Here is a 24,105-nt window from a genome sequence, read left to right as displayed (position 1 = left end):
GGCATTGACAACTTAGATGAAATGCTACTGGGGATGGTAGTTGACTCTATAGCCACTCCTATCTGTTGTATTCTTTTTATCTGAGCCTTGAGGAAAGTCTTTGTTCTCAGGCCTGGAGGGAAGCCAAAGTAATTCTGCTACCCAAGAGTGGTAATGGGTGGTTCTAACAGCATACCTGTAAGCTTGCTTCCAGCTTTTAGCAAACTGTTGGAAAAAAATATGTTTGACCAAATACATTGCTATTTCTCTGTAAACAAATTAACAACAGGCGTTCAGCATGCTTATAGAGAAGGGCACTCAACATGTACTGCACTGACACAAATGACTGATGATTGGTTGAAAGAAATTGATTAAAAAAATAAGATTGTGGGAGCTGTACTGCCACATAATGTGGATTCAGAGCTATTTATCTTAAAGAACTTTAATAGAAGCTTCTCTATTGTCAAACATGTAAAGTGTGGTGTACCGCAGGGCAGCTCTCTAGGCCCTCCACTCTTTTTATTTTTATTTTTTACCAATGACCTGCCACTGGCATTAACTTGTTATGGTATAGGGGACGCTTGCGTCCCACTTGGCCAAAAGCCAGGGAAAATGCAGCGCAGCAAATTCAAATAAAATGATATAAAAATCAAACTTCCATTAAATCACACATGTAAGATACTAAATTAAAGCTACACTCATTGTGAATCCAGCCAACATGTCAGATTTTTAAAAGGCTTTTCGGCGAAAGCATAAGAAGCTATTATCTGATGATAGCACAACAGTAAACAAAGAGAGTAGCATATTTCAACCCCTAAGGCGCTACACAAAACGCAGAAATAAATATAAAACATGCCTTACCTTTGACGAGCTTCTTTTGTTGGCACTCCAATATGTCCCATAAACATCACAATTGGTCCTTTGTTCGATTAATTCCGTCCATATATATCCAAAATGTCAATTTATTTGGCGCGTTTGAACCAGAAAAAAACAGCTTCCAAATTGCGCAACGTCACTACATAATATCTCAAAAGTTGCCTGTAAACTTTGCCAAAACATTTCAAACTACTTTTGTAATACAACTTTAGGTATTTTTAAACGTTTTAAACGTTTAAAGCGCAACTCTCAACAGTGTTACCCATTTCCTAGATGTCCGTACTTCTTCATTGCACAAAGGAATAGTAGGAACTGAAAACAAGTGCCTAAGAAATATTGTTTCCCAATGAGAACTCACTGAACAGACAGAGACCTAAAAAAAAAAGAATCTGAACGGTTAGTCCTCTGGGTTTTGCCTGCTACATAAGTTCTGTTATACTCACAGACATTATTCAAACGGTTTTAGAAACTTCAGAGTGTTTTCTATCCAAATCTACTAATAATATGCATATCTTATGTTCTTGGCATTAGTAGCAGGAAGTTGAAATTGGGCATGCTATTTATCCAAAAGTGAAAATGCTGCCCCCTATACCTTAAGAAGTTAAACAAAACATGTGTGTCCACATATGCTGATGATTCAACCACATACGCATCAGCCACCATAGCTAATGCGGTCACTGAAACCCTTAACAAAGAGTTGCATTCTATTTTGGAATGGGTGGCCAGTAATAAACTGGTCCGGAACGTCTCTAAAACTAAGACCATTGCATTTGGTACAAATCATTCCTTAAGTTCTAGACCTCAGCTGAATCTGGTAATGAATCATGTGGCTGTTGAACAAGTTGAAGAGACTAAATTACTTGGCAATACCTTAGATTGTAAACTGTCATGGTCAAAACATATAGATTCAATGGTAAAGATGGGGAGAGGTCTAGCCGTAATAAAGAGATGCTCTGCTTTTTTGACACCACACTCCAAAAGCAAGTTTAGTTTTGTCTAATCTTGATTATTGTACAGTCGTATGGGCCAGTGCTGCAAAGAAAGACCTATTTAAGCTGCAGCTGGCCCAGAACAGAGCAGCACGTTTTGCTCTTAATTGTAATCAGAGGGCTGATATTATGCATGCCAGTCTCTCTTTGCTAAGAGTTGAGGGGAGACTGACTGCATCACTTCCTCTTTTTATAAGAAACATTAATGTGTTGATAATCCCAAATTGTTTGCATGGTCAATTTACACACAGCTCTGACACACACACTTATCGCCCACCAGACATGCCACCAGGGGTGTTTTCAGTCTCCAAATCCAGAACAAATTCAATAAAGCATACAGTATTATATAGAGCCCTTATTGTATGGAACTTCCTTCCATCTCATATTGCTAAAATAAACAGCAAACTTGGTTTCAAAAAACAGTGATCACCTTACCGCACAACACCTCTCCCCTATTTTACCTAGATAGTTTGTGTGTATGCATTGATATGTAGGCTACGTGTGCCTTTGAACATTTTTATATAGTTCTGTCCTTGAGCTGTTCTTGTCTGTTGATGTTCTGTATTATGTCATTCTGTATTATGTTTTGTGTTTTGTGTGGACCCCAGGAAGAGTAGCTGCTGCTTTTACAACAGCTAATGGGTATCCTAATAAAATACCAAATACCTTTTGTCCAGGTGAGAAAGGGTAGTGTTGAGTGCATTAGAGATTTCATCATCTGTGGATCTGTTGGGGTGGTATGAAAATTGGAGTGGGTCTAGGGTTTCTGGGTTAATGGTGTTGATGTGAGCCATGACCAGTCTTTCAAAGCACTTCATGGCTACAGACGTGAGTGCTACGGGTCGGTAATCATTTAGGCAGGTTAGCTTCGTCTTCTTTGGCACAGGGACTATGGTGTTCTGCTTGAAACATGTTAGTATTACAGTCTCAGTCAGGGACAGGTTGAAAATCTCAGTTGCCAGTTGGTCAGCGCATGCTCGGAGTACAAGTCCTGGTAATCTGTCTGGCCCTGCAGATTTGTGAATGTTGACCTGTTTAAAGGCCTTACTCACATCGGCTATGGAGAGTGTGATCACTCAGTCGTCCGGAACAGCTGATGCTCTCATGCATGTTTCAGTGTTACTTGCCTCGAAGCGAGCATAGAAGTAATTTATCTTTTTTGGTAGGCTCGTGTCACTGGGCAGCTCGCAGCTGTTCTTCCCTTTGTAGTCTGTGATAGTTTGCAAGCCCTGCCACATCCGACGAGTGTCGGAGCCGGTGTAGTACGATGCAATCTTAGTCTTCTATTGACACTTTGCCTATTTGATGGTTCGTCGGAGGCCATAGCAGGATTACTTAAAAGCTTCCTGGTTAGAGTCCTGCTCCTTGAAAGCGGCAGCTCTACCCTTTAGCTCAGTGCGGATGTTGCCTGTAATCCATGGCTTCTGGCTGGGTATGTACGTATGACACTGTGGGGACGACATCATCGATGCACTTATTAACTTAGATTATTCTTGGAGTAACTACACCTGTGTGTTGTAGCTAGTTAGCTAACGTTTGTCTGTAAGATGTATCATATTCTACACAATGATGCTACAGTAGGAATACAGACAGTACACAACGATTGCCTCTTTCTCTCACAGACAATACCGCATGGATACAAAGAAGTGAATGACTCTAAAGAGGAGATGTGAAAAGTCCCATAACAACAATCTTCCCTTGTGACTCTGAACACCCCACTGCACCACCCAAACACACCATTTGCAAGTATTCCCTTTTGTAGAACTGCAGTATTTATTATAAGCGGTGGTAGTATATTTTTATTCCACTGTATATATGTCATACATTGCCATAACTGTTCCTGCCGATTGCTGTGTAAACTCACCTCAGTCTCCAGAGCAAGTAAACTATTTTGAATACAAGCCATGTCCACTTATTTTCTATATTGACAGATTAATCTACTGTTTTATTAAAACATGTTTACTTGCCAACAAATTCAAGTTTAAATGATAAACCAACACCCTGCATCTGTTTTAGCAGTAAGACTGAAGCTAGCTTATACATTTAATAACATTTCAATATGTATATGTAGGTCAACACTATTTGTTTCTGATGCAGCTGAAATCATTTAGTCAATTGTCAGTACACAAGCTTATATAAACCACCATTATATACATATAGTATGTACAACAGCTAGCAAAATCTACAGTGAGGGAAAAAAGTATTTGTATCCCCTGCTGATTTTGTACGTTTGCCCACTGACAAAGAAATTATCAGTCTATAATTTTAATGGTAGGTTTATTTGAACAGTGAGAGACAGAATAATAACAAAAAAATCCAGAAAAACGCATGTCAAAAATTGTATAAATGGAAATCACAAGTGCAATATAAGAAAACACAGCTTAATCCACCTGTCGTGTCAGATTTTGAAATGATGCTTTACAGCGAAAGCAATCCAAGCGTTTGTGTAAGTACACTTAGCATCAAGTAGCTCGGTCACGAAAATCAGAAAAGCAATCAAATTAATCGTTTACCTTTGATGATCTTAGATGTTTTCACTCACGAGACTCCCAGTTACACAACAAATGTTCCTTTTGTTCCATAAAGATTATTTTTTTATCCAAAATACCTCCGTTTGTTTGGCGCGTTATGTTCAGAAATATACAGGAAAGAGCGGTCACGACAACGCAGACAAATTCCAAATCGTTTCCATAATGTCCACAGAAACATGTCAAACGTTTTTTATAATCAATCCTCAGGTTGTTTTTAAAATATATAATTGATAATATATCAACCTCAAATGTCTTTCACAGTAGGAGAGGGAAAAGCAATAGCTGTTCAAACTCTGTTGCGCGAGCAAAACTCATGTGACCACTTGACGCGATGTTATCTTTCTGGCTCATTTTTCAAAATAAAAGCCTGAAACTATGTCTGAAGACTGTCAACACCTTGAAAGTGATAGGAAAAGGACTCTGGTTGATATCCCTTTAAATGGGGCAAAGGGAGGCTATGGAACATAGAGTTTTCAAAATTAGAAGTCACTTCCTGTTTTGATTTTCCTCAGGGTTTCACCTGCAATATCAGTTCTGTTATACTCACAGACAATATTTTGACAGTTTTGGAAACTTTAGAGTGTTTTCTATCCAATACTAATAATAATATGCATACATTAGCAACTGAGACTGAGGCGCTGGCCGTTTACAATGGGCACCTTTTCATCAAAGCTACTCAATACTGCCCCTGCAGCCATAAAAAGTTAAGCTGTTTCTAGTGGCATTTATTTGGATACATCCATAACAATGAGCTAATGAGGCGCATTTTCGCCTGGCATAGAAAATATGTTCACTCATCAGGACACTGTTGTTCAGAGACGCTTGCCAGCAACACAGCTAACACAATCACTTCAAACTGAAGCTGGAAAGACGGCAAACTATCTGCACTTTGTTGAGTTGAGTTTATTTTATTTTTACTGGGCAGGTTATTAAAAACAATTACAATATAGACAATCATTGAGCAGTGAGCACACGCAAAGCAACATAGGACAAGTAAGACGTAGCATACAGACAGAGCAACATATAACAAAAAGCAACAAGACAAAATTCATAAAAGCAACAAAGTGTTTCCACACCTCACAAGCTACAGACAACAGACAACATGGAAAGCGGCAATATACAGCTAGGGATTATTTTCCCAAATCTGATTGACCTTTAGCCATGTATTCATGCATTTTGTGAAAGTGTGATATGTGGTGCAGTTATGTGTGTCTGATGGCAGTGTATTCCAGACATGGGAAGCTCTCACAGAGAAAGCGGATTTACTAAATGTGCTTTTCCTTAAGGGAACTATACAGTCACCTCTCATGGCAGACCTTGTGGATCTGCTGCCATATGTTTGGGTTTTCTGTTTAAAAAAAATACTGAGTGGAGGGGGAGCCAGGCCATTTAGGATCTTGAATACAAGACATGCGTCGGTGTATTGCACAAGATTTTCCCAACTCAGGAGCTCATGCTTTCTGAGGATGTAACAGTGATGATGGCTATTGGGCTTCCTATCAAGCACTTTAAGAGCCTGTTTGTAGACAGACTGAATAGTTTTTAATGTTGTACAGCAAGTTTGGGCCCAACTAGTCAAGCAGTATGTTAAGTGGGGGAGTATCATAGATTTGAAGTACAGTTTTGCTACCTCTGTAGTCAAACAATTTTGTAAAATCGGAAATTAGCTAGGTTGAATTTGGTTATTTGAATGGCCTTTTTCACATGCTTTTTAAAAGAGAGGTTGGAATCAAGTATGATGCCAAGGTACTTAAAATCAGATACCACCTGGAGCTTCTCCCCTGACACATAGACATCTGGCTCAGTAGCATCTGTTGCCCTCTTTGTGAAGAACATGCAAACTGTTTTTTTCACATTGAGATGCAAACACGAGTCACTGAGCCACTTTGTAACCTGGACCATTACAGTAGTGAGTTCTTATGCAGCTTGTTTTGTTTTACCTTTTTTCAATTGAAATTTCTTTGTATATATCCATAAAAATTATGCCAGCTGATTCATGATTTCAGCCCGCTGCCTGCCTGTCTGTCTCGTTCCAACTCCCGACACGTTCATTACTATGGGACAGAGATCAAATTAGAATATTGAAACAATGTTTTTTTGTTGTTGTTTTTTTCACATTTATTTAACCAGGTAGGCTAGTTGAGAACAAGTTCTCATTTACAACTGCGACCTGGCCAAGATAAAGCAAAGCAGTGCGACACAAACAACAACACAGAGTTACACATGGAATAAACAAACATACAGTCAATAATACAATAGAAAAAGTCTATATACAGTGTGTGCAAATGAGGTAGAATAAGGGAGGTAAGGCAATAAATAGGCCATAGTGGTGAAATAATTACAATATAGCAATTGAACACTGGAGTGATAGATGTGCAGAAGATGAATGTGCAAGTAGAGATACTGGGTGCAAAGGAGCAAAATAAATCAAATAAATAACAGTATGGGGATGCAGTTGTTGGATGGGCTATTTACAGATTGGCTATGTACAGGTGCAGTGATCTGTGAGCTGCTCTGACAGCTGGTGCTTAAAGCTAGTGAGGGAGATATGAGTCTCCAGCTTCAGTGATTTTTGCAGTTCGTTCCAGTCATTGGCAGCAGAGAACTGGAAGGAAAGGCGGACAAAGGAGGAATTGGCTTTGGGGGTAACCAGTGAAATATACCTGCTGGAGCGTGTGCTATGGGTGGGTGCTGCTATGGTGACCATTGAGCTGAGATAAGGCAGGGGTTTACCTAGCAAAGACTTATAGATGACAGTGGGTTTGGTGACGAATATGAAGCGAGGGCCAGCCAACGAGAGCATACAGGAAACAATGTTGCAGATGTCTGTAAGACAGACAGCAAGGTTTATACAAATCTCCGCTGTTGAAAACTGAATGTTAGTCAAAAGGAAATGTGAGATAATGCTTTTTATAGTGGAGATCAAGTTTATACAGTGCATTCAGAAAATATTCAGACCCCTTGACCCCCCTTTTTTCACATTTTGTTATGTTACAGCCTTATTCTGAAACTGATTCAATTGTTTTTTTCACCTCATCAATCTACACACAATACCCCGTAATGACAGGTTTTTAGGAATGTATAAAAAAAAAATGTAATATTTACATAAGTATTCAGACCCGTTATTCAGTACTTTGTTGAAGCACTTTTGGCAGCGATTACAGCCTTGATTCTTTTTGGGTATGACGCTACAAGCTTGGAACACTTGTATTTGGGGAGTTTCTCCCATTTTTCTCTGCAGATCCTCTAAAGCTCTGTCAGGTTGGATGGGGAGCGTCGCTGCACCGCTATTTTCAGGTCTCTCCGGAGATGTTAGATCAGGTTCAAGTCCGAGCTCTTGCTGGGCCACTCAATGACATTGAGACTTGTCCCGAAGCCACTCCTGTGTTGTCTTGGCTGTGTGCTTAGGGTCGTTGTTCTGTTGGAAGGTGAACCTTCACCCCAGTCTGAGGTCCTGTGCGCTCTGGAGCAGATCAAGAGATCAAGGATCTCTCTGTACTTTGCTCCGTTCATCTTTCCCTCGATTCTGACTAGTCTCCCAGTCCTTGCCACTGAAAAACACCCCCACAGCATGATACTGCCACCATCATGCTTCACCGTAGGGATGGTGCCAGGTTTCCTGCGGAGTTTAATCTTGGTTTAATCAGACCAGAGAATCTTGTTTGTCATGGTCTGAGAGTCCGTCAGGTGCCATTTGGCAAACTCAAAGTGGGCTGTAATGAACCTTTTACTGAGGAGTGACTTCTGTCTGGCCACTGTACCATAATGACCTGATTGGTGGAGTGCTGAAGAGATGGTTGTCCTTCTGAAAGGCTCTCCCTATCTCCAAGGAGGAACTCTAGAGCTCTGTCAGAGTGACCATTGAGTTCTTGGACACCTTCTTGATCAAGCCCTTCTCCGACAATTGCTCAGTTTGGCCGTGCGGCCAGCTCTAGGAAGAGTCTTGGTGGTTCCAAACGTCTTCCACTTAAGAATGAGGCCACTGTGTTCTTGGGTACCTTCAATGTTGCGGACATTTTTTGGTACCCTTCCCCAGATTTGTGCCTCGACACAATCCTGTTTCAGAGCTCTACGGACAATTTCTTCGACCTCGTGGCTTGGTTTTTGCTCTGACATGCACTGTCAGCTGTGGGACCTTACATAGACAGGTGTGTGCCTTTCCAAGTCATGTCCAATCAATTAAATTGACCACAGGTGAACTCCAATAAAAGTTGTGTGACATCAAGGATGATCAATGGAAACAGGATGCACCTGAGCTCAATTTCGAGTCTCATAGCAAAGGGTCTGAATACTTATGTAAATTAGGTATTTCTATTTTTATTTGTAATAAATTACCAAAAATTTCTAAAAATCGGTTTTCTCTTTGTCATTATGGGGTATTGTGTGTAGATTTGATGAGGAAAAAAAATATTTAATACATTTTAGAATAAGGCTGTAATGTAACCAAATGTGGAAAAGGGGAAGGGGTCTGAATACTTTTGAATGCTCTGTAAATTGCCCGAGTGTGCTGATGAGAGTGGATAACGCAGTCAGATGGACCAGAGTAAATAGGCATTTTAACGTGGTTACTTGAGGAATAGACAGCGGCTGGAATGCGGTTTTAACCAATCAGCATTCAGGATTAGACCCACCCGTTGTATAGTATACTACAACATCAGTTTAACTGAATATAGATGTTGTGTTGGTTGGTTGAAGGTTCCAGGCAGGTTCCAGATTGTTCTTCAGCTGGTTAACCTCTTCTTGCTTTGAGTAATGGCAGCTGGTTTAGCAGGCTTTGGCGCTGTGGCTATGTTGACAGGGATGTTGGGTTTGGTATTTTATTAGGATCCCCATTAGCTGTTACGAAAGCAGCAGCTACTTCTTCTTCAAGGACTACATGAATAAAAAAAAGGCACACATAGCCTACTGTGACTCTGGCTCCTTGTAGACAAACGTCTGGTCCTTTCTGCACTCCACAGCCAGGAGGAAAAGGCTCTCGCACACTTTCTTCACCACCTACTGCTTCTACCTCTTGCAGAAGATTTGTTTTTACTGAAAGTCTCCTGGAAAGACATGAAGGATGTTTAACCAAATCATATCGCCAGATAGCAGTTGGCTAATTACATTGATGTGCTTTGGAATGTCTAGCCAGCGCATTATGAAAGCTAGCAAGCTAGATTTTGGATTTGATTAACAAATGTATACTGAACAAAAATATAAATGCAACATGTAAAGTGTTGCTCCCATGTTTCATGAGCTGAAACAAAAGAGCGCAGAAATGTTCTATACGCACAAATACCTTATTTCGCTCAAATTTAGTGCACATTTATTTTTACATACTTCTTAGTGAGCATTTCATGTTTCAAGCATGGCTTTTCTTACGATCCTAACAATTTACGTATGGATTTTCTTACAATCCTAACGATACATACATTCAACCTTTTGGCAGCTATCTCACTCCATAGTTCTGCGCCAGCCTTTACCCACTTTTACCAGTCTGTTTGCATGCTCTGCTCCCTCTATATGCCAAGATGCCCCTCCCCTTCCCTAACTGAGGCTATGATCTAACTGCAGCCAGCCTCCCCCTCCACTGTCCCTCCACCCCTCTCTCTAACTCTCCCACTCACTCACTCACTCACTCACACACACACACACGCACGCACGCACACACACACACACACACACACACACACACACACACACACACACACACACCTTTTCACTGCTCTGCATAGTATTTTTGATCAACAATCGCAAGTGGAACATGAAGACTGGGGGCTGTGTCAATACCAAGACATGTATTCTGTTCTGGCAGAAGAGGAGAGGAGGGAGGAAGGGTTGTTGATCTATCTTGTGCTTCTGACCTCTTTTCTCTACCCTCCTCTATGGCTCTCTCTGCTCTTCTTTCTCACTTTCTGAACACAACACTGATCTAGAGACAGTGGGATAATGAAATAAGAATAAAGGCTCTACACTCTGTCTTAGATCAACAGCACTGTTGTTCTGTCCTCTGTGATCAGGGACATTCAAATAAACAAGCAAAGAAAGAAAAAAATATGTTAAGAAGAGGTGGAAAAAAGAGAGGGAAAACCCTAGAAACTGAGAAGCAAGCCTCAGATCTTTACAGTCATATTCTTGGAATGGATCAAAGTTCACCAGCAGTCTTCGCCGTGTTCTGATTGGCTGCAGAAAGGTGAAATTAAAACCACTGTAAACTTTTGACCGCGCAGGAACTGGAGAAGAACGCCCAACACTGAAGCGGGAGCGCGCTTCTCTCTCTCTCTGTCCCTTTTTCTCTCTTGTTTTCTCTGTTCTCTCATTCACCGTCTATGTCTGTCTCACTCTCTCTGGCTTTGCTCTTTTCCAGTCTCCCCCATCCTTCTGTCTCCCTCTCTCTCTCTCTCTCTCTCTCTCTCGCTCTCTCTCTCTCTCTCTCTCTGGCTTCTCTCTTTCTCTCTGTCCCTCTCTCCTCCATGAATTGGTGGCGCGCTGCATGCAGCCCTACAAACAAGAGAGAGGGAGCGAGAGGCACAGAGAGAAGGAAAGAGCTGGGGGAGGGGTAGAGAGGGAGGAGACAGCAGGAGAGGGGGGATGGGGAGGGAGAGCGAGGTAGAGAGAGGGAGAACAGGAGAAGAGCAAGGCAGAGAAGAGGAATGCAGCCTTTTTTACTGCCATAATGACACAAACTGGTCCCTATTAAAAGATAAATAATCTAAAGGGAAGAGGAGAAGGCAATGAATGTATAAATAGAAGTGGAACTGAGGGTCTGGGCTCCGGCGAGTAGAGCGCCAGGGCGCTAATGTTTTCTCTCATTACACCTCAAACGGTTTGAGGGGGTCTCGAGTTGGCTGATTTAACAAGGTTTCATGAGCTAACTAGAAGAGCAGCCCTCTCCCTCCTTCTCTCTCACTGGCTGCTTTGATTCCATGTGTAAGGCAGAGGACTTTAACTGTCTGCTGCTCTTCGCACAGGGAGGATGGCACGTTGACATGTTTATCAGGTGATTGAAGTAATCCGTTTTGGTTTGGATGAAGCAGTGGTATGAGCTGAGGATTGTGGTGATGTTCACTATTCAGCATGGTACAGGTGGGACAAGGGGATGATCGAAACTGGAGGGAGACCAGGTAGCTGAAGAGGCGGAGGGGGGATGAAGAGAGGATGGAGGGGGCACAAGATGGATTTGGAAGGATTTTGGTTTATCCCAAAGGAGGAAACAGTTACAGGTGAGGAGGTAGTATCTACAAAGGAAACAAGAGGAATGGGAGGAGAGGGGAAAATTTGAAGAGAAAGAGCGAGACGAATGGAAAAAATAATACTGGTGGGAAGAGGGGAATGTCGAGTTAAACAGAGGGAGAGTGAAACAAAAAGGGATGTAGAACCGAGAGACGGAGAGAATGAGAGAGGCAAATCCATTTGCACGTTCACACGCGCCTCAGCCATATGCACAAGTGTCCCAAAGCTGAGTGAGTAAAAATTATGGAGGGTGTAGCGGCTCATTAGACCTCCCCCAATAACCACTTCGACCCGAGCCAGCAACACTGCCGGCTTCAGAGCAAAGTGGAATCCCATAAGGCACTGCATTATTTTTGAGTTTGTGCAATTTCACACAAAAGAATGGAGAGGTGTGACTAATTATATGTCATGTGCTTTTGTTTGTCATATTTCGAGACTTGACACATGTAAAAGATGAAATAGCTCCCAAATGAAATGTTTAACTGTTACTGAGGTTTATATCTGGTAAAACGACAGGGGGGGATTTGTTCATTAGAATTTCATGCTTATTTTATTTTTTAAAAGTGGTACATGAATTGCATCATTCAAGTCACAAGTCTGTCCTGAAGTTGATGGGTTTATTGATCCCCTCGCCATTCTCTGGAAGTCACCCTCCACGAGTTTCGTCAGCAACACGTGACCACCAATGAAGTTGGTAGGTGCGAGGGGGTGGTTTGGGATTCACAAAGACAGAGAGATATTTTCTCTTCCCATTCCCTCAGCACAATAGCACCATATGGTCAGAACGTATAAAGCTCTCACACTCTTACTCTTCTCTCTCTCTTGCCAGATTGTTTTCCTCTCCTCCACCTCTACAGCTCCCCCTCTCCCAGCAAATTACCTCACAGCCCATTAGATAAGGAGCAAATGCACACACGCACACACGCACACACACATATCCCATTAGGTAAGCAGCATCCCCACCACCGACATGCGTGCACACTCACGTGTCCCCCATGAGATAAGGCTCACCCCCACAAACATATATTGCACATGCACACAAACACACACACACACACAGCCTGTTAGATAAGGGCCCCATCCCCCCTCTAATGGGAAAGGAGATTAATACAGACAGAAAAAAAGATTTCTCAAGATGTCTCTCTCCCCTTGCTTAGCTCGGCCCGGTTTAAATATTTAAAGCCAAAATTATATTTTTCTTTCCATTGTGCAGTCATGGAATTGACTGCACAATTTTGTCTGATGCTAATGTGTGTCTGCTGAGAAGGTAGGGCTGGGGAAAAGTCAAATGCATGCAGGTAGGGTAGATGTTGGATATTTGTATGTTTTAAATACAGGTTAGTGTGTGTTCTTTTCTCTTGATGTGTGTTGTGTGTGTGTGTATTGATGTATAGGCTATTGATTTTCCAACAGTGTGTGTGTGCCTATGTATACACGCTTAAGTGTGGTTTTGCGGGTTGCTATGCAGTTTGTGTGGCTCTCCAGCAGTGTGTGCTTTTGTCTGTGGTAATGATGGATGGCAGACAGGAAGCTAATGTGATTTGGATGCTCCTCCAGGAAAAAAGTGTTTGTTGTGTGCGTGCAGCTGACTGTGTGTCTGTACTGTGTGTCCGTACGTATCTGTGCGTGCGTGCGTGCGTGCGTGTGTGTGTGTGTGTGTGTGTGTGTGTGTGTGTGTGTGTGTCAGGCTGTTGAAGGCTTTCTGCCCTACCTCTAGATAGCTGAATCTGCAATGTACACCCTCCTCTACCTCCCTCTCTTTTTCCTCTCTCTCTCTTGACTCTATCTTGTTTATGGCCCTTACAATGCCGGAGTTGTAGGTTGAATTCCCACCGGGGACAAGTACAAAAATGTATGCACTCACTACTTTAAGAGCATCTGCTAAATGACTAAAATGCAGTGTAGTTATGTAAGCTAAATTCAGCAAAAAAAAAAAGAAATGTCCTCTCACTGTCAACTGTGTTTAATTTCAGCAAACTTAACATATGTAAATATTTGTATGAACATCACAACATTCAACAACTGAGACATAAACTGAACAGGTTCCACAGACATGTGACTAACAGAAATTGAATAATGTGTCCCTGAACAAAGGGGTGGTCAAAATCAAAACTAACAGTCAGTATCTGGTGTGGCCACTAGCTGCATTAAGTACTGCAGTGCATTTTCAGATTTACCAGTTCTTCTGGGGCGAATGTTCCTGGCCCTAGCCCTCTTCGCTGGCCATGGCAGAACACTGACATTCCTGTCTTGCAGGAAATCACTCACATAACGAGACGTATGGCTGGTGGCATTGTCATGCTGGAGGGTCATGTCAGAATGAGCCTGGAGGAAGGGTACCACATGAGGGAGGAGGATGTCTTCCCTGTAACGCGAGTTGAGATTGCCTGCAATGACAACTAGCTCAGTCCGATGATGACACACCACCTCAGACCATGACGGACCCTCCACCTCCAAATCGATCCCGCTCCAGAGTACAGGCCTCGGTGTAACGCTCATTCCGTTGATGATAAACACGAATCCGACCATCCCCCCTGGTGTGACAAAACCATGACTCATCAATGAGAGCACTTTTTGCCAATTCTGTCTGGTCCAGTGACGGTAGGGGTTTGTGCCCATAGGCGACCTTGTTGCCGGTGATGTCTGGTGAGGACCTGCCTTACAACAGGCCTACAAGCCCTCAGTCCAGCCTCTCTCAGCCTATTGTGGACAGTCTGAGCACTGATGGAGGGATTGTGCGTTCCTGGTGTAACTCGGGCAGCTGCTGTTGCCATCCTGTACCTGTCCTGCAGGTGTGATGTTCGGTTGTACCAATCCTGTGCAGGTGTTGTTACACGTTGTCTGCCACTGCGAGGACGATCAGCTGTCCGTCCTATCTCCCTGTAGCGTTGTCTTAGGCGTCTCACAGTATGGACATTGCAATTTATTGCCCTGGCCACATCTGCAGTCCTCATGCCTCCTTGCAGCATACCTAAGGCACGTTCACTCAGATGAGCTGGGACCCTGGGCATCTTTCTTTTGGTGTTTTTCAGAGTCAGTAGAAAGGCCTCTTTTTAGTGTCTTAAGTTTTCATAACTGTGACCTTAATTGCCTATCGTCTGTAAGCTGTTAGTGTCTTAACGACCGTTCCACAGGTGCATGTTCATTAATTGTTTATGGTCCATTGAACAAGCATGGGAAACAATCTTTAAACCGTTTACAGTGAAGTTATTCTGTGAAGTTATTTGGATTTTTACGAATTATCTTTGAAAGACAGGGTCCTGAAAAAGGGACGTTTCTTTTTTTTACTGAGTTTATATATGGTGGACCCAGTGTCTCTGTTTGTCTGAACGGATAGCTCAGAGTTCTGTATGCTGATCTGATACGCTCAACGTTTGTCAGATATGGCTGAAAATAGAATGGTTCACCCAACCTGAAGGCCTTTTTTCTGTCTTGCTCTCTCTCTCATTCTCTTTCTCTCTCTTACTGTTCCTCCCTTCTGTCTTGCTCTCTCATTCTCTTTCTCTCTCTTACTGTTCCTCCCTTCTGTCTTGCTCTCTCTCTCATTCTCTTTCTCTCTCTTACTGTTCCTCCCTTCTGTCTTGCTCTCTCTCTCATTCTCTTTCTCTCTCTTACTGTTCCTCCCTTCTGTCTTGCTCTCTCTCTCATTCTCTTTCTCTCTCTTACTGTTCCACCCTTCTGTCTTGCTTTCTCTTTCATTTTCATTATCTGAACTTTACTGAGAGTTCAAACTTTTTGGGGACCTTAGTCAACATTTTAACTGACTGTGGTTATAATCAGGACATACCATGATATCTCACTGACAGATCAGGAGCCATATTATTGTATTTGGATAGTAACCGTATCCGTTTTCGTCATCTCACATTTCAATTCTCTAATGTAAGGATAGTTAACCACCTATGTATGATGAATGTGTGTTAGGCTGCAGGTTAGGACAAAGGGAGAACAGTTTCACACTCACTATGGATCCTCATGTCAGATCACATTCCGTAGTAGCATATCAACCTTTCAGTGTTTGTCCTGTTGTCAAAGTTAATCACTTGATAATGCTAGGCTGTAGGAGGCAGGTTAGGATACTCTGTTAATCCCTTTAGAAAGATGTAGTGTAGCTCACTGCTCTTTAAATAACCCAAATTCTGAGAAACTTTGGATCGTGGCAAATCCTAAGTGATTTCATCAGTGACACAACTATGCTTACCTAGTGAAATAACAATGTTACACAACGCTGTCTGATGCTCTCGCTAACATCTCACTCAGGTGTAAAAGGAATGTAGGGTAATGGCGTCATTTTGGAAAACAGATTTCTGATATCTTAAAGTTTGTCTCTTTGGTTTGGTTTAGCTGTTAGGTGGAAGATAGGCGAGGAAGACAATACACAGAGAGAGGGGGAGGGAGGGGGAGAGAGTGAGGGGGGCGGGAGAGAGAGAGAGTTCCTATCGCTCTGATGCTTTCTGACGTGTCTCTCTTCTGTTGCCATGGCAGCAGAGTGACCATCAAGGCAGGGTTATGGGGGTGGGTGTGGTTTATTGATTGACCTATTACAGTAATGAGGTCTGAGTAGCCTTCTGTGTACACACGCACACACACACACACACACACCACCCATGGAGCTATAAAACAACCGCCCGCCTGCATATGCTTAATTATATTATAAATAGGCCCACCAGAATGTTTGGACACTGGGTAATTTTCCCGGGGAGGAATATCATTATCCTTTTCTCCTTTTGCGAATCGTTAACTTACTCCCTAAATTACAGCGTTCAATCACTTTCTTTCTGTCTCCCACTCTCCCTTTCTTACCACCCTCTCCCATCCTTCCCTCAGTGTGCAAGCAAAAGGAAAGCTATGTGTAACCCTGTGGCCTGGTCATGTCTTTACAAGGCTTTACTGTACGCATGCTACACAATACACTTAGACATTGTGTACGGAAGGATTATGTGTACATGACTCATGAAGTTCAACTTGGTTTTTTGATAACCCTTTCTTTTCGGTTATGATATGATATAGAAGTTGTCTGGCTCTTACCTCAAGCCTCACCTAGGTGATAGAGGTGATGTGTGTTGCATCACACAAACACACAAGCACGTGTCTCGTCACATTCTCGGGTGTTGTTCTTCAGGGTTCAGCTGAAGGTGACAGCTGAGGACATGTGTGTTTTTGCCCTCCTTATCTTATCTCGGCTCTGCTTGTGGCTCCAGAGCAACTTTACAGACAGACAGTCCCAAATTACACACTGGAATGTGTCCCTTTCTACAACAGTTATTCTCTCGCTCTCTCTCTCCCCCCTCCACCCCCTTTCCTCAGTCTGTAAAAGTGCAGGTGTTGGCACTAGCAGCACTGTGCACATTCAAATGCTCAGCACATGGCTAGCCTCAGGTTTGGCTCAGTGCAGTTCTATTGTTGCACTACTCTACACAATGGATTAGTTTGGACCGCAGTCAGTGGCTTCAGCAACTCTTGTGACAGTTGAACTCCAGTTGCCCCAGTATTGGGAAGCCAAGGTGGCTAGTAAACTAGCCAATCGGATTGTAGATAAGCTCAATGACTTACTTATCCTGTTGTGGATAGACCTTTTGCTTTTGCGTGTAGGATGACAACAGTAATATCTGACTACAAAACTATTCTTGTTCTGCAGAAGAGTTTCTACCACCAAACTGTTTCGCTACTTAGGACTGATAGATGCACATGGAGTCTTCTCTGTATATACAGTGGGGTCCAAAATGATGTGGGTTTAATAATTTGGACCCCACTGTATATAAATAACTTGACTGTTGAGATAGGTTAGGGCTGCTGGAGTTGCGGTAGGTACTGTAGGTTCTTGGAAGGGATGACTCATGCAAAGACCTATTTTTATTTTTAGTAAATGTACGGTCGTGGCCAAAAGTTTTGAGAATGACACAAATATGAACCTGCTGCCTCAGGTTGTATGATGGCAATTTGCATATACTCCAGAATGTTATGAAGAGTGATCAGATTAATTGCAATTAATTGCAAAGTCCCTCTTTGCCATGCAAATGCAATGAATCCCCAAAAAACATTTCCACTGCATTTCAACCCTGCCACAAAAGGACCAGCTGACATCATGTCAGTGATTCTCTCGTTAACACAGGTGTGAGTGTTGATGATGACAAGCCTGGAGATCACTCTGTCATGCTGATTGAGTTCGAATAACAGGCTGGAAGCTTCAAAAGGAGGGTGGTGCTTGGAATCATTGTTCTTCCTCTGTCAACCATGGTTACCTGCAAGTAAACACGTGCCATTAATATTTGTGTCATTCTCAAAACATTTGGCCACGACTGTACAATGCATTCAGAATTTTTGTTACGTTACAGCCTTATTCTAAAATGGATTAAATCTCTTTTTTCCCTCATCAATCTACATACAATACCAGCAATATTCGTCCTAGAGCTGGCCGCCAGGCCAAACTGAGCAATCGGTGGAGAAGAGCCGTGGTCAGGGAGGTAACCAAGAACTCGATGGTCACTCTGACATAGCTCCAGAGTTCGTCTGTGGAGATGGGAGAACCTTCTAGAAGGACAACCATCTCTGTAACATGCCACAAATCAGGCCTTTATGGTAGAGTGGCCAGACGGAAGCCACTCCTCAGTAAAAGGTACAGGACAGCCTGCTTGGAGTTTGCCAAATGGCACCTAAAGGACTCTGAAACCAAGATTGAACACTTTGGCCTGAATGCCAAGCTTCACACCTGGAGGACACCTGGCACCATCCCTATGGTGAAGCATGGTGATGGCAGCATCATGCAATAGGGATGTTTTTCAGCACCAGGGCCTGGGAGACAAGTCAGGATTGAGGGAAAGCTGAATGGAGCAAAGTACAGAGAGATCCTTGATGAAAACCTGCTCCAGAGTGCTCAGGACCTCAGACTGGGGCGAAGGTTCTCCTTCCAACAGGACAACGACCCTAAGCACACAGCCAAGACAACGTAGGAGTGGCTTCGGGACAAGTGTCTGAATGTCCTTGAGTGGCCCAGCCAGATCCCAGACTTGAAACCAATCCAACATCTCTGGAGAGACCTGAAAATAGCTGTGCAGCGACGCTCCCCATCCAACCTGACAAAGCTTGAGAGGATCTTCAGAGACGAATGGGAGAAACTCCCCAAATACAGGTGTGCCAAGCTTGTAGCGTCATACCCAAGAAGACTCGAGTTGGTAATCACTGCAAAATGTTCATCAACAAAGTACTTAGTAAAGGGTCTGAATACTTATGTAAATGTTTTTTATTTGCAATAAATTAGCAAAAAAATGTAAAGACCTGTTTCTGCTTTGTCATTATGGGATATTGTGTGTAGATTGATGAGGGAATGAACAATTTAATCTGTTTTAGAATAAGGCTGTAAAGTATCAACATTTGGAAAGAGTTAAGGGGTATGAATACTTTCCGAATGCAGTGTAAATGGATGGTTGATGGCAGCCACAATAGACACCCTGGGTTGCTGCCTGCTAGCAGCGTTATTTCTGTTCTCAGGACCGCCTGGGAGAGGAGTTATTTTAACCATGTCCTAGATCAGATCTTATGGCATAGCAATGACGTTCAGAGAAGTTCACTAAGGCACATACAGATCTGGGACCAGTTTTGAGTCCCTTTTTATCTCCCCCTGCTCTTTCTCATAGGAGTGGCTCTTCTGGTTATAGCGTTTGTTCTAAACATGGAGTTAGTCCGAATAAAATCTTTGCTCTCTGCAGTGTTCATTTGTTCACACTGAATAGACTACTCAAGAAAAGCATCCAATGAAGGCACTAACTGTCTCGCCAAATGATGCTACTCCCTTTCTGATTAGGTATTAGGTACACAGTACCATGGAGATGGTCACCCACGCCTCGTGTGGTGAATTGAGAGTCAGTGGTCCATTTTTATGAACGGGAGAGAGCATTGATTTTAAGAATGCTTTTGTGGAGCTGAGCTGGGCTGTGGACATTTTTTTTTATTAGCCTCTGTGGTGTGATTTGTTAAGGGGAGGCGAGGTGCCAAGATGTGGCTTGGTTCCTATTCTGCTAGTGTGTAAGTGCCGGTTCAGTTGGAGGGGACTGGTGCTCAGCTAAAGCAGAGTCACCCAGAGTTCTCACACGTACACACACACACGCACGCGCACGCACACACGCACACACACACACACACACACACACACACACACACACAGTGTAGCTGTATGTGGGCCTTACTGGGCTGTTTGTGTGTGCTGGCTGATGCAGACACTGTCTCCCTTATTCTGGGCTAGAACACAGAGAACACAGAAACCGACAAAAAGAGAAACATACATAGTTCCACTATAAAGGACAGAAATGATATGGCGAGAAGGAGAGAAGAAAGAGATGAATGCAGGAAGGGAGGGATGGACAGGGGAACAGAAAAAAATACTCAGTGAAAGAGGTAGAAGGCAAATTAGAAAAATAAACAAACAGTGAGTTAGCTGAGAGACAGAATGGGTGAGTTTGTTACTGTATGTGCTAGAGTATCATTGGCCCCTCTTCCTATGTAGTTTGCTCGCTACACAAATGGGCTGTTATGTTATGAATGTGTTTTGAATGAGGGTGTGTCTGCTGCCTGCCGTTATGCGACATCATGCCACAGGCTTCACCTTTCGCTCTGCATACGCACTGCAGAAAGACTCCCAGGTGTAAACAGCACATAGACTTCCATTGACAGACTGATCTTCCCATTCTAACACTGGCTCCTTTCCAGGGACAGACAGACTATGCTTTCCTGTTGCATCTGTAGCCTGCCTGCCACTTACTGTCGGACTCTCCAATTTACTCTCCAGATTTCCCCTCAGTTCCAGTCTGAGATTTTTTTACATTTTTTAATATTTCACCTTTATTTAACCAGGTAGACCATTTGAGAGCAAGTTCTAATTTACAACCACGACCTGGCCAAGATAAAGCAAAGCAGTGTGATACAAACAACACAGAGTTACACGTGGGATAGACAAACTTAAACGATCCAAGTCATCTCTCTCTCCTCCCCTCCTCTTCCACATTCTCTCCATAGCTGAGACTTGGGCTATGTTGTTGAGGCCAGACGTGGCTGACAGGCAGACCCACTGGAAAGACTGTAAATATTGAGGAGAACAATAATTTATCTGTCTTAAAATCACTTTGGACTTCAATGGTGTTTGTTTAACGAGACCAAGGTGAGATGATGTGAATACTTTTGTGATTTGTTTGGTTACAGTGGGGCAAAAAAGTATTTAGTCAGCCACCAATTGTGCAAGTTCTCCCACTTAAAAAGATGAGAGAGGCCTGTAATTTTCATCATAGGTACACTTCAACTATGACAGACAAAATTAGAAAAAAAATCCAGAAAATCACATTGTAGGATTTTTTATGAATTTATTTGCAAAATACAGGTAACGAGTGGAGGACAGAGGAGCCTCTTAAAGAAGAAGTTACAGGTCTGTGAGAGCCAGAAATGTTGCTTGTTTGTAGGTGACCAAATACTTATTTTCCACCATAATTTGCATTAATGTCACGACTCCGACCGAAGGTGGCTCCCCTTCCCGTTCGGGTGGCGCTCTCACAGGCCTCTCTCATCTTTTTAAGTGGGAGAACTTGCACAATTGGTGGCTGACTAAATACTTTTTTGCCCCACTGTATATGCTGCTGCAGCGGCTTCATGCACATACACACGCGCGCACACACACACACACAGTCTGTTTTATAGTTAAATCAAAGGCACTCTTTTCTGCAAGGTGCAATTGAGAAGTAGAACGAGCTAAGAGAGTGTAAGAATAGGAGATGAGGGCAGGAGAGAGGGTCTGGAAAAGGCCTCGGCGAGAGCGTGCCTCAGTGCTTATGAGCTGAACACACACACACTCAATGCATCTTAACCTCATTCTCAATGCTCTTATAGTCAAGGCCTAACGTTTATACAAGCACCACAGGCAGTTAACTAGTATTATTAGCTCTGTTCTGAACGGCTTTACTAATACGAGCACAATGACACATTAATGATCCCACTGAAGGCCTATCTGTCCCCGCCCCTTAAACTCTCACTGAAAGTTCCCCTTTGTCATGGACATGCCATAAATCCACTCTGTTTAAGCAATCACTCTTTCTCTCACTCCTTTTCTATCTTTCTCCCCTCTCAATTAGTAGGAAACACATCGGCTGAAGGAGGGCCTTTGTTGGTTTGTGAGGGCCCATACATCACCCAAACTAGCGACCCCCTGACAGCCCCCATCTGGTCCTCATCACGGGGTGCAGCCAACGGTCAGGCTGGATGATGCATGGCACACAGGCACGCGCTCTCAAACACACACACACACAGACACGCGCTCACAAACATACACACACAGGCATGCGCTCACAAACGCACACATGTACACTCTAGGGTTGGGCAATTTTACGGTTGTTTACTTACTGTTAGAGGCAAAGAAAAAATTACTTTGAGAATCTCCACAGGGATGGTGAGGATGGTGAGTTAAGACAATCAGAAATACTATCAGATCCCCAAATGGGCACATTAATAGGCCTACATTTGCATGCAGGCCAGGTAGCCTAGGCCTACTTCTATGTATTATCAGATGCGTGTCCAAGATTGACAGGAGCGCTCCAAACAAAATGAAATAAACCAAATGTAGCCTAGGGTGTGCGCTCTTCAAACAACGTGTCCACTCCTAAAATGACAACAGTAAGACTTGAATAATAATACATTGAACACAATAACAGAAATGACCATAACCAAACAAATGTAGATTAGAAAGGATGGGAATGAACTGTAAATGTACTACTGATGATACTGGTGTGCCATCCCTGTGGCCTCAGCAATGGAGACAATCGTGAATCAGACTGGTGTCACCTGTCCTGTGCCATAATTGTTTTACATGTATTTGCCACTGCTCGACCTGTCGACCATCAGCCTATCGACCAAGCAATCGACCAGTCGACAACATGGGGTCAGCCCTAGTTTCACGTGTGTTTCGACCTGTCCCCAAATTAATAAAGTTAGTTCACAGTTGGATTTGATCATTTTACCTGCGTTTCATGATCTTCTCTGGTGTGGATGGAAAAATGAACACACACACGCGGAAACACGCGTGGCTGGTCTAGTCACCATGTCCTAGTCTCGCTCTAATACTTCTGGACTTCCTTCCAACTCATATCACAACATCCTTTTTCGGAATAAGGATGTTGTGTGTGCACGTTCTCTAACTGAAAGCACACAGTGAAATGTCCCTGTTCTCAGACCCAGACCCAGACCCAGGCTGCCTCCCTCATGTCTTCGGCTCCTCATGTTAATGCTGTCTCTTGGGCTGTCATTAACAACTTCATTAATACCAAGCCCTGTGTGTGTGTGTGTGTGCGCGTGTGTGTGCGCGTGTGCGTGTGTGCGTTCTATATACTCCAGGGTATAATACCAGTAGACCAGTCCAGGACCATTATCTGCAGGAGAGAAATTGTCTCGTCCACTCTAGGCTCCGTCACAAGGTGGGTCACGTCATCACACGGCTGTTGGTATGGTTACCTGTTTTGGTGGACTATCGTTTGTTGTAGAAGGAGTTCAAATGTTTACTTTTTGCTTATCTGTTGTGGAACATGTTTCTTTCTTTTTGCTCATCTGTTCTGGAACACAACATTCTTTCTGATCCCCCTGGCCAGACCATAGAAATTGAGCAACTCGAACGGACATGGTAATATAGAGCGAAGGTCCATTGCTTTGGGAGCCATTTTGGATTTGTCATATTGAATTTCAATGGTACAGGTTTAAGCAAGAGAAAGCAGGGGGTGGGAGATGTAGAGAGGTAAAAAGAGGGAAGAGCGAGGGAGAGCAGATTTAGAGGTAGAGAGAGAGCGAGAGAGAAAGAGAAAGGTGGAGAGAGAGAAAGGTGGAGAGAGAGAAAGGTGGAGATAGAGAAAGGAGAGAGAGGCTGAGATGGAAAGGTGGAGAGTGAGCGAGAAAGAGGCTGTTGGGGAGACAGCAGGAGAAATCAAATTATTCCCCCTGCTCTGCCTCCCATAGAGACAGAAAAAAGCATTTATCTGTACCCTAGTCTGCAGGTGACAGCAACACACACACACACACACACACACACACACACACACACACACACACACACACACACACACACACACACACACAGGAGGAGGGGAGGCAGGGGATGGATGATTATGGAGAAGAGAGGGATAGTGGTGGTGTAGGAAGAGGTGGGGTTGAGTGAGATTATGTCTATAGTACAGAGGTGGTATTGAGAGAGGAGGGGAGGAGATGAGTAAATCAGGGCAGGAGAGGGAGGAGAGAAGGATATTATTTAGAGGAGAGGAGGTGGATAGGGAGGAGACAAGAATGCTTATGGAAAGGAGAGGGTAGAGAAGAGGAGTGGGGGATCTGCAGGTGAGTCTGGGATTCTGCTGCATCATGTCACACTGACTTAGATCAGCAGGAAGACTCCTCTACCCATGATGCCTCAGTCAGTCCTGTATATCAACCATTCTCTAGTATCGACCCAATGCGTTATGTATTATGAATTTTTCCTAACTTTGTCCCAACGTTGGCTAATTACA

General features: G+C 43.2%; 1 protein-coding gene across 3 annotated transcripts in view; it reads left to right on the top strand.

Moving 5' to 3' along the window:
- Positions 1 to 24,105, top strand: part of LOC110492379 (nuclear receptor coactivator 3) — a 109,776-nt gene that overhangs the window by 42,356 nt on the left and 43,315 nt on the right. For 2 of the 3 annotated variants that reach the window (XM_036947354.1, XM_036947355.1), the window contains exon 2: positions 22,952 to 23,031. The exons of the other annotated variant lie outside the window; for it this stretch is intronic. The gene's annotated coding sequence lies outside the window, so the exon portion shown is untranslated. The remainder of the gene's footprint in view (positions 1 to 22,951; positions 23,032 to 24,105) is intronic. 3 annotated transcript variants of the gene reach the window in all.

Source organism: Oncorhynchus mykiss, chromosome 16 (assembly GCF_013265735.2).
Source record: "Oncorhynchus mykiss isolate Arlee chromosome 16, USDA_OmykA_1.1, whole genome shotgun sequence".
Lineage (NCBI taxonomy): Eukaryota > Metazoa > Chordata > Actinopteri > Salmoniformes > Salmonidae > Oncorhynchus > Oncorhynchus mykiss.
The sequence above is the reverse complement of the archived record's forward strand: the minus strand, read 5'-3'. Positions and strand labels throughout refer to the sequence as shown.